General features: G+C 28.1%; 2 long non-coding RNA genes across 13 annotated transcripts; one reads left to right on the plus strand and one right to left on the minus strand.

Annotated features, from left to right (window-relative positions):
- Positions 1 to 4,304: 4,304 nt before the first annotated feature.
- Positions 4,305 to 7,646, minus strand: LOC131642351 (uncharacterized). 12 transcript variants are annotated; one of them, XR_009295862.1, is made up of 6 exons: positions 6,299 to 7,646; positions 6,074 to 6,111; positions 5,916 to 5,995; positions 5,469 to 5,551; positions 5,289 to 5,363; positions 4,305 to 4,805 (listed from the first exon to the last, which is right to left on the minus strand). It is a non-coding gene; the product is annotated as an uncharacterized LOC131642351 (long non-coding RNA). The 12 variants fall into 12 exon arrangements; XR_009295861.1 differs by having other exon boundaries at positions 5,469 to 6,111; positions 6,299 to 6,360; positions 7,273 to 7,646; XR_009295856.1 differs by having other exon boundaries at positions 5,289 to 6,111; positions 6,299 to 6,360; positions 7,273 to 7,646.
- Positions 7,647 to 8,175: 529 nt separating this feature from the next.
- LOC131642350 (uncharacterized) lies at positions 8,176 to 11,781 on the plus strand. The gene is made up of 6 exons (XR_009295852.1): positions 8,176 to 8,359; positions 8,484 to 8,587; positions 8,696 to 9,178; positions 9,605 to 9,862; positions 10,453 to 10,557; positions 10,659 to 11,781. It is a non-coding gene; the product is annotated as an uncharacterized LOC131642350 (long non-coding RNA).
- Positions 11,782 to 13,173: the final 1,392 nt, after the last annotated feature.

The following is a 13,173-nucleotide window of genomic DNA, read 5'->3' on the forward strand; positions in this document are numbered from 1 at the left end:
TATAAATACTTATTAATAAAACGTTAAATTAATTAATTCAATTTTATTTTGATTTTCAATTTTTTTTTTTGATTTAGAGTGTCAATTTTATAGGCAACAATAATTTGCTTCTATAAAAATTGTTTCAATCAATTAAGTATGATTTCTTTTATAAATTTTTTAAGCAAAAATATCATATACCTGATAAAAAATGATATATATTATTATTACATGATACAAATAAAAATAAAATTGACATGAAAAAATGTTAGCATTTATTTATGATAAGATGTTAACATTTATTCTAAAAGTTGATACATATATTTGTTTTTATTAAAAAACATGAGAAAATTATGATTGATGAATAAACAAATTTTTTTATGAAAGACACAAATTTATTTCTTTTTTATATTTAAAACAAAAGGCCAAGATATCAACTTTTATATATTTATTTACTATTTATAAAAATATTATATATAAGTAGTGTACATCCTCATATTTAATTCTTTAAAAAAACTTTTAATATATTTAATTGAAAAAAATGGGTATATGAATTTCACCGGAGAGTTTAAAATTGGATTGCAATTTTCTCACGTAAAATTTCAAAAGGAAGGATAAGATTTCACGGGAGAGTTTGACTACGATTCTCTCATATAAAAATTTCACCAAAAATAAAGTGTCTTCATGGTTCGGAGGACCATCTTAAATTCCAATAAATTAAATATATGGTTCACTGAAGTTCAATGAAGAGTTAAAAAAGGATTAGGATTTGATTTAATTCATAAATTAAATATGATTTTTCAATTTATTTATTTCAATCTAAATTAAAAATTAACTACACACAAATAATTATAAAATGCATTAAATTATTACGTGTCAATGTTTACGTTCCAATTAAATTATTACCATTTTTATTATGTGACTCTTTACGTGCCAAATATTTATGTTTCAAATAATTAAATCATGCTTTGTTTCTTTTTCCAATTTAATTATTTTGATTCTCAATGTTAATTGTAGCTAACCAGTCTTAAATGCATTATTACTTTATATATATATATATATATATATATATATATATATATATATATATATATATATATATATATATATATATATATATATAATCATATTTGACCTAAAGTCTTTTCCCAAACCCTATTATACTTCCAACAGTTTTTCTCGGTTAAAGAAATTAACATATTGGAAACAGAAAATTAACCTATTGAATTCCCACTCTATTCATTCATCAAATTTTTGTTTCAATTTATAGTAGATTTATGATTCACACCAACCTCTGCGTTTGGTTTACTTGCCTTTTATTTATTAATGTATTTTTTTCAGTGACAAAGAGTAGAAAATTTGACTACATCAAGAACATTAACAAAAAAAAGTGGAGATGGTTCGATGGGAGAACAATCTCATTTTTCATTAAATTTTCATAATAATCAACATTAAGAGTATATTAATAACAATTATACATTAATCAACCTAATAAAAATATTATGTTGAGTTAACAGCCCCAAATTTAATATTAAAATTAATATATAATAATAATATCTCTAAAAGTTATTTATGGCTAAAAAAATTCACACGATTAACTTTTTTTTTTGTTTTCCAATCCTAATTTATTTAATAAAATATTAAATAGTTTTATTTTATTTTATCGCAATAAATGACCCAATAGAGGTAGATTTTAGTTGTAGTAGGTTTTAGTTGTAGGTGGTAATAATTAATAGTCTTTTTTAATTAGAAGTTTGAAGAAAATGTTATTGGGAATATGTAGTTTTAGGTGATAATAATTAGTCTTCTTTTTTAACATTTGCAATTATTAATATTTTTAAAGAAATAATTGATCTATTATTATAATAACTACTATCATAATAAGAAAATCGATGTCTACCAAAATTAATTTTATGTCCAAGTTTAAACAAATATTTTAATCCGATTTTCATGCCTTCAATTGTCTTTTTTTCATCATCAACTCATATTAGCATGCCTTATGTCTTTAATATTTGACAATATCTAAAAACAATCATTATTTCTTTTGCATGCTACAAGTTTTCCAATCAATTCCAAGATCTAAAAGTAATCATTACGGTTAATTAATCATAAAAAAGTGAAATTCATATAACTCTCTACCTTCCATACAATATCAACAAATATATATTACCTTGACATAATTCAAATTCAAATAGAGGAATCAATATAAAATAATTGTAAATAAACATTAAAAAAAAGATTTTGTATAGAATTAAAAATTAAAAATTAAATGCATATAACACCTTTCAATACGCATTATTGTATCTTTCCCATTGAAAATAGTTGACATTACTTCTAATTTATATTCATTTCTTTAATATCTATAAAAAAAATATTTGACATTAATTCTAATTTATATTCATTTCATTAAATATATCAAATATAAAGAAAGAGTTGGTATATAAATCTTTTTCTGTCAAGATTATAAATAAAATTATACGTTATTCTTTATTTAATAAATGTTCTATTTTTGTTATTGGATATGCAATTTGAATTAAATATTTTTGCTGTTTTTATTTCATTACATTAGTATTTTTGATTCGGTATGAGTAGCTAACACAAATATGAGAATTTAACGACATATATGTGATAAGTAACATTAATATTAATAATTTACATCTTTTGTATAAATTTTTCTTTGGTAAATCAAATTAAATATATATTTAAAGTTAAATAATGAGATTTATAATATGTCATTTCATTATTTTTTGTTTCTTGACTTATATAGATGTTATAATTTTTTTTGCAATTTTTTATTTTGATAATTTGAATTTGCAATTTGAATCATGCTCATAAAAAGGCGGGTAGACATACTAGGGGTGAGAGCCCATAAAAATTGTTGATAATGTGCGTCTGCGGAAAAAAAGGCGGGTAGACATACTAGGGGTGGCAGCCCATAAAAATTGTTGATAATGATAGTACATAATAACTACATTATCTCAATTTTTATTTATTTTTTTACTTTTTATCTAGAACTATATTTTTTCAGAGTTAAAATTGTAATCGACAATAATAATTAATTATCTCTAATATTATTTTAATTTTTATCCAACATAAATATCATCATTTTTTTTTTAAATATTAATATTGATATGATAATCATCATTGAAGAAATTATTTCGCTTAATTAATATATATTTTAATATAATTTTTTAACCATAACCATATTATATTTATTTAATATTTATACCGACTTTACGTGACCCGTGCGGGCGCACGGGTCCTTTACTAGTTGTCATCAAAGCAAGACTCTTATTCTAGAAAACCCGCATGTTCCGCGTTTTCCAAATTAACAAAAAACTGTTTGCCCAAATAAAAATTACTATGAAGATATAATACTGAAATAAATAGTTAGCAAAAATAACGATAGTCGGATATGCACAATTTATCCTTAAAAAAAAACTTTTAAAAGCATATCTTACCTTTGGTCTTATTGTCTTATTTATTAAGAAAATTTTATTTATTTATTTTTAAAAAATTGAATAACTAATATAATTGAACCATATATAGACCCAACACTTTAATAATTTAATAAATTAATTTTTATTTTTTATAAGGGTAATGCTAACGAGTGTCTCCGAGCGATAGTTAAGAGATTAAAAGGGTAAGTTGAGTATCGTTTAATAGACTATAAAAATAAGTTTTTTTATCCAAAATATCACTACAAGAAAATCTCTTATTAGCTAGGACCAAAACCGTAGCTAATTTGAAGCGAATCTCTATCAAACAGATTTAGCTGGAGAATAGTTGAGGATTAGCTACTATTTAAGCCGTAGCTTGGATTGAGTGGCTAATTACCTAGACTACATTTTACTAGCAAAACCCAAACTAATATTTTACATTTCGTAGCTAAATCGAAACAAAAGTGTAGCAAATTATCGATCTTATTTTAATGTTTTCAAACTAAATAGCTGCAATATCGCCACAAAATTTTCATAGTAAATCTCAAGCTAAATTAGGCTAATTCTAATTTTTTTGGTTTTCTAATCAAAAACCAAATAAGCTATAAATTATAAAAATATTATTAATATTTTTTTATTTAAATTTATACTTAATTACTAGAATATATAGAACAATACTTACAAGCAGTTTCATATTTATAAAATAAGCAAAAACAAATTTCAGTTTTCTAATAAAAAACCAAATAAGCTATAAATTATAAAAATATTACTAATATTTTTTCATTTAAAGTTATACTTAATTACTAGAATATTTAAAACAATACTTACTAGCAATTTCATATTAATAAAATAACCAAAAAACAATTTTATATTAGACCTATAATATTAATCAATTCTAACATATATATTTATCCCATCTCAAAAAATATTCAAACAATCTATGCTTATTTAATATCCACAAAACCAAATACTTGATTAAACGACCGACGTTCACGTGAAGATCTTTCTCCGAAAAGGGATAAGCCTAAACTCTGCCATACCTATAGACAATAGGAGGATACCGACACTCACGTGAAGATCTTTCTCCGAAAAGGGATAAGCCTAAACTCTGCCATACCTATAGACAATAGGAGGATAGACGGCAACATAACCCCAACTTCTCAAATAAGCCTATGTCGCCAATAACCTCTAAAAACATTAGAAGCCATCCTGCTAACCGACACCAGAAGCATCAAAGCCCAAAACGCAAGAGAATGGTACATTGTATTAAAAGAATTAGGTGGTATCATCATACCATGCGGAAATGCAACCTTCGATGCGTGCTCATCAAATCGAATATCAAACGGTTCCAAACTTGATTTCTTCGTATAATAAAACATTTAAAACCTGCTACATAACAAACAACAATAGGAATTTAAAAGACACAATAACAAAATTAGACAAAATTAGATATATTAAACAAAAATCTTTGAAGCTGGTACAAAAATATGTTTCAGATATTTTACTAACACTGCATGAACAATGATGGGCAACACTTCTACGTAAAAGAAATTTGCAAACGAGCTTTTAATAAGAAACATAAGTCATAAAATCACATTCCCATCCTTTTCTACCCAAGCTTCATATGCTCTATAATTATTTTTGCATACCACTACTTTAAGTGAAGCCTTACTTGTACTCAGCCACTTCTTTTGCACTTAAAGTAGCCATTTTGTTCATTTCCTTACTTTTTTTTCATGTACACTAGTCCCATGAAATAACTTTTGTTTCAAAGATGAGTAGTTACTGATAACAAACTTTCAAATTCAGTAATGATTTAACTAAAGTTCAAAATGAAATGTACCAAAAGAAGAAAAAGGTCATGTGTACCTTGTCATTTATACTCCTGCAGCAAATGTAGTAGCTACTCCATCAATATTTGCAATCGTGCAACCATATATCCAGCTATGTGAGTCAAAATATCAATAACCAAATTAATCTGAATAAGCTTCATATTATACATCTCATACAACAGATTGAATAAAGGGCTTTAGTTAAATCATTGCTTACAGCAGAATATAAAGGGCTGGTATTTGACGAGTCGCACAACTTACAAGCCTTGGGCTAAAAACAAAAAATCTCCTTCATAATATCTGGAGAAAAATCAGACATTAAAATCATGATTGAAACACTTAATCATATATATCAACAAACCAACACAAATATTTAACAGGCACATGATAATACTTCTTTAACTTCTACTATTGTTGGATGCACTAAATCAAAATTATAGCTAGCATCATTGAGAACCATAGGTGATTACAAGCTTGCAGTTAACAAATTAAATCAAAGCTATCTACCATGGATTGAGATTCATTAGTTGGAAATTATAGCCGCATTCACGCAGTCAATCAAAAATCATCCATCAAAATATTATTCTAGACACTTTTAAAAAGGGTACTTGGATCATCAAGCTAGTTTCCACCTTTCTTAATTACACTGTCTTCTAATAATTACCTAGAACAGAAGCAATCCAAGGAGACCAACGTGTACAACAGGCACTAGATTATCTGTGTGCGCCAACCCACCAGCTTTACCTGGTAAAACAATTTTAGGTTACCAATAATTTGGGTCGTTTACGAATTTGCTTATATATATATGTATGCAAATATTACCAGGAACATGTTTGATCTTCCATGGAAAATACTTAGTTCTGTATAACCAGAGCAACAAATAATTATAATTTCTAGTTGACAACAATCATAAATTTGAAATTTTGATAATGTAGTGGAATAATTTGATAATACAATAGAATAAATTATTAAAAAAATGATAAAGTGCAATTGTAGACTAAGGACCTGCTCTAATACATTTATATAATGCAATGGACTAAATTGTACCTTCATAATCTTTTTCATATATCCAACAATTAAAGTTATTGATGATGTATCTAACTCCCAGCCTTTATATGCAGCAAAGAACAAAGGCAAATTTTTCAGAAACAAGAGACATAAAAAGTCTCAGTAGAGATGTTCAAACAATCACTCATTAACTCACAACAGAGTTTATGAAGAAACAAATTATAATTGAAAAGATAGTAGTTTCAATTAACTAACTATGTATCTTATTATATGATGTCCATCTTGATTTTTATTAGAATCTTTATTTCGTAGATTTTATCAATAAACAAAACATAATAACAAAGCTACTTCAAGAACCTCCATGCTGACTAGAGTGTTTTTACTTTATTTTGCAAAAACTCAACTTATAGGAAACGGCGGAAAAAAGTAAAGTGGTAGAGAGCTGTGTGAGAGTAAGCATTCAACTGATATTCACTAAAAAAACTAAACTGATTAGCATACACATTCAAAAAAGGAAATTATAATTAGAACTAGTATTATAAGTTTACAACTCTGATGACATGTCGTTTAGTATGATTTGATTATATTTTAAACTTGCATACTAATTTGATATAGCAGTAGGTACCGCATTGATCATCTTCTATTTAAGATCCTAACACTAAACAATTCAAACTTCATCCTCTAAGTAGGAACCACGTTCATCATCTTCTATTTAAGATTCTAACACAAAACAATTCAAACTTCATCCTCTAAGTAGGTACCGCATTGATCATATTCTATTTCAGATTTTAACACTATACAATTTAAACTTCATCCTCTCAATAGTGTTTAAGGTGATTAGTAGAAAAAATCACCAAACTCTAATAGTTCATTTATATCCTTTTTAATAGAGGTCATCATATATTTGAACTAAACCAATGCCTTTCTAATATCTATATAGAAGCTTCATTTACAGTAGTAAATGCAACAACACTAGTCAAGTGAGATCTTTAAATATAAAACGGAACACATACCTCTATCTTCATTTTCAAAGAAGCACATCCAGCCATTACCAAAGATTGGGATGAGGAAAAAGGTAGATCTATCAGATAAAGAGAGGATGAGGAAGTAGATGAAATCAATCAAAGAATGTGCAAGACAAGATCGATTTGTGATGGAGGAGAACAAGGTAAATCGAAGAGGGAAGACGAGGTTGATCGGAGACGGAGAAAAAGGTTGATCGGAGACGGAGAAAAAGGTTGATCGTGGAAGGGAACGAGATCGATCGGAAACGGTGTGATCGGAGAGAGATTGATCAGAGACGGAAATCGAGGTTTATCGAGGATGGAGAACGAAATTGATCGGGAACCGTAGGATACAATATACAAAAACTTTCTAAACGATAGATAGAAAATATATATTATTATATGTAAATATAAAAAAAAAAAAACTAAATTGAGTAATTGAATAATAATAATATAATAATAATATTAGTATTAATAATAACAATAATATATTATACTAATGTTTAATTAAAAAAATACAAAATAATATATTATAATGACTTCGCTATAAAATAATAATAATTATACTAATAACAAAGATAAGTAACGAAAAGAAAAAGATTAATTGGACATAACAAAAATAGTATGCGTAATTGTTTTAGTTGCCATTTTAGTAATTTAGATAATCAGTAGGCAATCAACTACCTAACTAATAATGGAACATGCCACCAAACCGTCTAAATTACCCTTCCTTGCTTTTTAATTAACACTAAGAATTGCCCCTTATCGTAATTTACTAATTCAATTAATTTCAACCAATGAAAATAGTCCTCTTGTACAAGTGGCACTTAATTTTTTCAAATTCCTTTTTCCCTCTCATTCTCCTCTATCCACCCTCTTTCCACACTTTTGTCATTTTTAACCCTCTCACTAATCAATACTCTACTTTCCTACATGCTTTTAACCGATTACTCTTTCTCTCTCTTTCCATGAGCTCTTCCTTTTCTCTGTTTTCCTTTCTCTTTTCCATTCTAACCCTAGCGACTTCTTCACTGTGAGCACGGTCAAATCTACCGCAAATTTATTCAATATCTCAAGAATTTGTTCATTGAAAATGGTAAAGTCGACCCCTTTCTGTTTCGAATCTGTTTGCTTTTATTTTCGTTTACATTTTCGTTTTCATTCAATATCTCAAGAATTTCGTTTACATTCTTACTCTAAATCTGTATTTTTTCGTCCAGGATATCTGAATCCAGTTCAGGGTTTAGGAAAAGTGTTAGATTTTGTGAGAGTTTATGAGTTGAAAAGAATGAAATCTGCAAGGATCTCTGGTTTAAGATTTGTAGTAAGTATTTTTTTTGGACCTTTCTATGTTTTACTTATCTTTTTATCTCCTTATGATTATTTGTGTTTTATTAGATTTAGATGCATTTCATGTGTCTTTTTTTTCCAGATCTAGAAATTAGAAAGGAGAAGCATCTCAGTGTTGATGCAAGAAAAACAAAAGTACTTGGAAATTAGAAAGGAGCAGCATCTCAGTTTTTCATGTGTAGTTTTTTCCAGATCTTAGTGGATTGTGGTGCATAATGTTTGACATTGATGTTGCAGGGCATTGCGTTTATGGTTATGAAGGCAATGCAGTAGCACATAACAGGAAAATCGAGTCAGCTGGTACTATGAAGTTTATGGTTAATAGGAAACTTTCTGCATTACAATTAGAACGACTAAGGGATTCAAGGAAAATCGAGTCAGCTGGTACTATGAAGTTTTTCCAACTTTTAACAAGACTGGCAAATCCCCTGATTTCCCTTTTGAATGCAACTGCTTCCCCGAGCTTGAGCATGAAAACAAAGTTGGCAACATGGTCTTCTGGGAAAATGAATGCATACAATATGTTGGCATGTCAACTTTTTCCTTAAGACAAATTGTGAAGCAGGTGTGTATTTCTCAATCAAACAATTAAGAGTGCTTCCTGAGACATAACCTCTATTTCTTAATCAATGACAGTATTCCAACAAAAATCTGATTTATGAATTAACTTGCCTTGAAAATTCTTTGGCTTAAGTGAAACAGAAACCAAATGATATTCAATTGTTGTCTCATAACTGAATTCCATTATGCATTTGTTCTTATCAAAATCATATGACATATGTTCTTTCTATATTTTTGCTTAATCGAATGCTAAAGTGTTTTATCAGTTATTTGTTACGACTATATGTATTCGTTACTGAATCATGTATTTGTTGCATCCCACTTCAAAATTAGAATGAAACATATCTTCAATATTCATCTTGATGTTTGATTATAGAAATGTGTTTGTACATGTCTGTGAATATTCCTGGTAATTTTCTATTTGTTTCAGATTAGGGTTAATGAAAGAGTTGTTTGCTCTTAAGGCCGTAATCAAATGCATTGAAGAACATAAGCTTGATGAGCAATATCCTATGGATCCTCTCTAAAATCAAGTGATCCAACTAGAGAAGGCCAAGACCGACAAGAAGCAAGAAACTGAAGTAACAAAACCTCATCCAAATAGGCCTCGTGCTAATGGTGTCGAATATGGTCCTTATGTCACTAGCGTTACTTCAGACAAAATCTCCTATGCTAGAGTTGCTGACAGGTACCCTCAATATGTGTATAACCAATCTTATATGTACCCTGGCCCAACTGGAAATCACTGCACCCTTTTCCCGAGTCTGTCAACCTATAATAACGTCTCTCTTAATCCTTAAAATTACTTCGGAAACGGTTACCAGTATCAAGCTACATATCTCCACTAATTAACATAGATGTGGTAGGAAAGTGAGGTAGTGTGAAAGATGTGAAATGGAATAAAGTTTAACAAAATTTATGTTGCTCTAAATAAAATGTTTATCAACCCCTAAAGTTCTTAGACGAAAATACAACAATTAATTATAAAACTGTCGGCTGTCTTAGTGTATCAGGAGTAAATGATAATTCTTTAACAACTATGATGTTTGGGTGGATGGGGAAAGATTTATGTTAGCAGAACCACCTGAGGTAGTTCAGGCACGAAATGATAATTCTCATGGTGTAAACTTCACAGATTCACCTGAGCCCATTCACAGAATCATAACTAAGAAAAATGTTTTGATACAGTTAAATTAAAAAAAGTAAATTAATGTTTGGATATGTTGATGTGTAAAGCTAGGTGTGCTTTTTAATTCATTTGCAATTGTTCCGTCGTAGATCGATTTTGCATTTGATGATGCTGATGGTGTAGAAGAAGGAACATTTGTTACTATCATTTGACGGCGGAAACAGAAAAGTGAGGAATCCATAATACAGGAGAAGGTTAGTTGATATATATTTTTGTTTTGAATTTACTTGTGAAAATTGACTTTTATGTTTTGATGATGATTGATTTCCCTACCTTTTTCTCCTTTTGTTTTCAGTTCATACTGAATGCTGCCGATAAACTAGCGTTCATTATCGAAGAAAGCCAGTATAAAGGTGGTCTGGAAGGTTCTATTCCAGTTTTAATTCAGCCTGCAAGCATTTATGCTAATTATAAGCTTTTTGAATATTTCTGGTGTATATTTGCTTTTAATATGAAAGTGTTCCTTGTAGCTTAACTGGTTGGCAATTTGCTTTTAATATGAAAGCGTTCTTTGTTGCAAAAAATCCTTGATAAAGTTGATGGTGTTGTCGACCATGGTGTCATTTCGAAAATCCCGTTAATTTTCTCTCTCAAATTTTATATGACAATGACAAACTTAAAGGTGTATCTCATTTAGTTTTGTTCTTATGTAACAAAGATGCACAGTGGTAGTTGCCTCTCCTAATGGGTTGAAAGTGTTAGAAAAAATTGACTACAAATATAGTAGGGATAGACTTCACTATGTAAGACGATATTTGCACCTCATATAGCCGCCTCTTGTCACTGGAAATACTGTTTTTTCTATACTCTTTGTTGATTACCCTGTCGACAAAGTTTCCTGTTATGTATCAGATGATAGTTCGTCTATGTTAACTTTTGAAGCCTTATCAGGGAAATCAGAGAAATCGGAAAAATCTGCGCAGCTATATAAATAAGCTGTTATTGATGACTCACAATGCTAATATATGCGTGATTTTTAAATTTCATCCTTAAACTACATGGCTAATTGGCTATAATGTTACAGATTAAGATTAAGAATGCACTGCCAAAGCTACAAGTATTCAATGCCACACCTTTATCGTTTTGTAGTTCAATGCCTTGAGTAATATAATATTTAACTTCTTTATGGTGTATGGTGCATTCCAAAAGTATGTGCAGACCATTAATTTGTTTCGCTTGCCAAAGCTACAAGTATTTAATGTCAGACCATTAATTTGTTTCACTTGAGACTATAACATGACACAAATTTGCTTTGAAACTATAACAAATTTAAATTTATTAATGCGCATACCTTTGGCTCGCCTTGAGAAGCTAATATGGATCGAAGAAGATCAAAAGGATATGAACCAACAGTAGCTGCACACTCAGCTAGGGCGCCACTTACATATGATAGAAAAGGGCTCAAATTAGTGTGGTTCTATGCACAAACAAAAAGCAACCCAAGAATCCCTATAACTCTATAATTATATAAGATATAGTTCATTTCCTGTTGCATAGATATATTTCTAGAGCAAGTTGTGTGCATGTGCTTAGATTTTGGCTTGCAACTACAGTATATGTGCTTATAATTTTATTTAAATAAATTATATATCAATTAAAATTGAAAACTATTAATCTAAGAAGTTTTCACGGAGAATTCAGCTTAATACTTTTTTTTTTAATCAACAAAATATTATAAATATTTATAATTAGCATAAACTCATTATTTTTACGGGACAACATAACTGCAATACCTTTTTTACTTAAACAATACAATATTATAAACATTTATAATCATAAATTCAAGTTTTTCAATTCCTCCTATTATTTGAATAAAATATGAGATGTTTGGAACAATCTATAGCCTAAATTGTATACAATAAATTTTATTATTTCATATTTTATAATTGCATTTAAATAAATTATATACCAATTAATATTGAAAATTATTCATCTAAGAAGTTTTTACGGGACACTATCACCACAATACGTTTTTTATTTTAATCAACAAAATATTATAAATTTATAATTAACAAAAATTCACTATTTTTACGGGACACTATCACAACAATACCTTTTTTACTTAAACAATAAAATAAAATAAATATTTATAATCATTAGTGATATTTATAAATATTTATAGTTATTAGTCATATTTGTAAATATTTATATTTATTAGACATATTAAATATTTATAAATATTTATAGTTATTAGTCATATTTATAAATATTTATATTTATTAGACATATTAAATTTATCAAGTTGGTGATTTGATAAATATTTATTTTTAAGAATTTTCAGTTATTAGTGATTTTATAATAACAATTGTATATCACCAACAACCTAGCCTTATTGAATTAACTAAGACGCGAATGACTATTGCATTTCCATGTTTTTTTTACATAGCTACTATATATAGTTCCAATACATCTATATTATGTTTTATGAATCTTAATTTAAGATTTCTCATTCGAGTTTTTAAACTTTTTTTATGCGTTTGTAATACATTATTCATCTTAAGATTTGAATTACCCGTGCGGACGCACGGGTCTTCTACTAGTTAGTATAGATTTAGCCGCTAACAAAATTTGTAGCAAATGTTTGGTAGCAAAATTGATATTTTCTTGTAGTGTATATATGTGTATTCAATGAATTGAAAACACAAATAATTAATTCGTGATATTCATTGTATTGAATTTATAATATTTTCTTTATTTAAAATGTTTAACAAGTGTCCTTGAACTAGGGACACTAGTTAGCATTATCCTTTTTATAAATAAGACGATAGAGGAGTATTCAATGTATTTAATTTTCCTAAAATAGTCAACAA

The sequence above is a fragment of the Vicia villosa genome, unplaced genomic scaffold, assembly GCF_029867415.1.
Source record: "Vicia villosa cultivar HV-30 ecotype Madison, WI unplaced genomic scaffold, Vvil1.0 ctg.004857F_1_1, whole genome shotgun sequence".
NCBI classification, from domain to species: Eukaryota; Viridiplantae; Streptophyta; class Magnoliopsida; order Fabales; family Fabaceae; genus Vicia; species Vicia villosa.